Raw genomic sequence first — 3,319 nt, 5'->3', positions numbered from 1 at the left:
CTTCATTGACTATGTTGGGTAAACTAGTTTACATGGCTCCATCGATGGAACCATGTAGTCTAGATACACCCAAGAACATAATCCTGTAAAACTATGAAGAGCTTCAGTGGCTCTACTATTTAGATGTGTGTTATTATTTAAATCCCCGCTTCATTGACTATGTTGGGTAAACTAGTTTACATGGCTTCATCGACGGAGCCATGTAGTCTAGACATACCCCTTGGTTACATTTATACTGGCATGATTTTCAGGAAATGCTTTTAACGGAAAAGTTTTCCGTTAAAAGCATTTTTGGAACAGAGCATCTAGATTGGCATGGACGCTTTTCCGCAAAAAAGCCCTGATCGCCATTTTCGCGATCGGGGCTTTTTTGCGGAAAACAAATCTGGGCTGTCTACACTGGCCCTTTTGCGCAGAAGGACTTTTGCCCGAACGGGAGCAGCATAGTATTTCCGCATGACCACTGACAATCTTACATGAGATCATCAGTGCTTTTGCGGAAATTCAAGCGGCCAGTGTAGACAGCTGGCAAGTTTTTCCGGAAAAGTGGCTGATTTTCCGGAAAAACTGGCCAGTCTAGACACAGCCCTTATGTGGCTTGCAGAAAGGCTATGGTATAGTCAGTGATTGGAGCCTTCTTTCCTAACAGCAGCGTCTTAACCACAAAACCAATCTCTCTCATTGTATTATATTCAGAATATCTTGCCAGGTGTCTTTCATCTCAGAGGATTCCACATTCTACAGAGTATTCTCTTCACTCAGCTGCAGACGGCAGGTTCCCACCACCTCACACATTCATCCAGGCCAGGAAGTGAAAGCAACCTTGATTGTATGGGAAGATTTATAATCCAGAAGCTCTTTCTCTTCTCCCCTCCAAAATGTTACTTAATAATTATTTGACACTCATCTTGGACTGAGGAGACAAAAAAAAAAAATCACTTTTGAGGAAAAAAGTAGCTGCTCATTTGCCATGTGTCAGGAAACATTATACCCTTGATTCTCTTATTTCTTTTAATATATAAAACTAGAAGTTGCGTTGCTCAGGTCCTTAACTCAATTAATTTTTGGTTTTTGGAAAATAAAATGAAAATGTATAGGCTTCATTTAAATCATTGCTCTGGGCTTGGGCTGGGGGTTCAGGATGCAGGCTGCCCTGGGGAGAGAGGACTACACCAGCCCTCTCTCATGGCAGCAACCTGGTACCAGGTGAAAAGTGCATCTCCCCTAGTTGGCACAGGTGGGGGAAGGGTACATGTCTCATGGCTGGGGCAGGTTCAAGTTCATCTGTCCCTGTGCTCCCCAGCCAGAGTGAGAAAGGCAGCAAACTGTGCACTTTACCCTCGCTCCCAGAGGAAGCAGCCTACAATGTTCTTGTACAAATTGGGAGGGAGCTTCAGCCCCCCTGCCATCACTAAGGTTGCTCGGGGCTGGAGCAGTCCCAGATGTGTTAGGGAACCCTCAGCCAGCTCCTTTTACCTGCTTGGTGATTCTCTTTTCTGTATGGTTTTCTGAGAAGCAATCCCATTCCAGGCACATTCCATTTCCCTGCCACAACTAAAACCTTATTTTGCTTTAAGTTATGATAAGAGGAATCTGGATACTGAATTTGGTGGTCCTAGCTCTTACTGTTTAGGAGGAGTTCTTGAATAGACATGACAGACAGGCAGACAAACCCTCTGAAATATATAGTAGGTATGCTGAGGATTTCATTATGGACAGCAAGCCAACATACTCGCTTTAGAATAAATGTGGTGTGCTCAGAAACAACACTGAATGCTCCATACTAAAGACATAATTAGTTTCCCAAGAAGCCAGATGCTACTATTGGAAAAGTAGCTGCCAAAGCTTGTCAGCTGAGCCTAGAAATTGATATTTGAGAGTGATAGGATGAGACAGACTTGATAGCAACGCTGTTCTTTTTATCAGAATTCTATTTTTTTCATTTTTTAAATTGAAAAATATTTTTGCTAGAGACTTGCAACAAAAATCTAAAAGTTAAAAGTCAATGTGTATACTGAATCTGTATTGTATTCCTGTAAAAATACACAGAGTGTTTTGACCATTTTAAAATGCATAGGTTTTTTTTTAAGAATTGACTGGTAATACTGTTAATTTATTTGCTTACTCATCTTTTGAGATATGATGGGTCACAAAATTGGCTTGCCAAATGATACAGAAAATATCAATGGACAAAGTGCTCATATTTCACAAGTCTGCATGTCTCTAGTTCTTTGTGTTCGCCATCCTTTATGCATAACTGCTTTTCTTACCTCTTAGGTAAGAGGTATTTTAAGAGACTTATCCCTTAATTAAGCCGGTCTGATTGTAGGTCCTCATGGCTAGAAAATCCATTGCATCCTGAAACTGTATACAGGCAGTCCCCGACTTACGCGGATCCGACTTATGTCGGATCCGCAGTTACGAACGCGGCTTTTCTCGCCCCGGAGGACACGGACTGCGGGACCTCGCAGTCCCGCCGCCCGTGTACTCCGGGGCGAGAAAAGCTGCTCCGCATCTCCCTGGTCTGCAGACCAGGAAGACGCGGAGCAAAGCCGCGGAGGGGCTCGGGCAGCCGGGCAGCCCAGGCGCGCCTGGGCTGTCCCGCAGCCCCAGCCCCTCCAAGGCTTTGCAAAGCCGCGGGGGAAGCCAGCGGCGGGACAGCCCAGGCGCGCTTGGGCTGTCCCGCTGCAGGCATGCTCCAAGGCTTTGCTCCCCGTCTCCCTGCAGACTAGGGAGACGGGGAGCAAAGCTGCGGAGCACGCCCGCAGGGGGACAGCTCAAGTGTGCCCGGGCTGTCCCGCTGCGGGCGTGCTCCGAGGCTTTGCTCCCCGTCTCCCTGGTCTGACCAGCAGACCAGGGAGATGGGGAGCAAAGCCTTGGAGCATGCCAGCAGTGGGACAGCGCGGCGCACCTGGACTGTCCCGCTGCCCGCGTGCTCTGCGGCTTTGCTCCGTGTCTCCCAGGTCAGCAGACCACGGAGACGGAGCAAAGCCGTGGAGGACTTGGGCGTCCCCACCCCCGTCTCCCTGGTCTGCTGGGGAGGGGGGTGCAGCTAGTGCCCCCCCAGCAGACCAGGCTTTTCTTGCCTACCCCTGGGGTAGAGCAGCTGGGGGCTGCCGGGTTGGTCCCGCAGCACTGCTCCGGACCAACCCGGCAGCACCCCAGCTGCTCTGCCCCAGGAGCCCTGATTCAGCCGCTGCTGGTCAGTTTCAGCAGCGGCTGAATCAGGACGCCTGAGGCAGAGCATCTGGGGTGCTGCTGGGTTGCTCCAGTAGCGCCGAGGAGCCGTGCTACTGGAGCAACCCAGCAGCACCCCAGC

This window comes from Pelodiscus sinensis, chromosome 20 (genome assembly GCF_052426305.1).
Source record: "Pelodiscus sinensis isolate ZL-2025 chromosome 20, ASM5242630v1, whole genome shotgun sequence".
In the NCBI taxonomy this organism is placed as follows: domain Eukaryota; kingdom Metazoa; phylum Chordata; order Testudines; family Trionychidae; genus Pelodiscus; species Pelodiscus sinensis.
Note: the sequence above shows the minus strand (reverse complement) of the source record.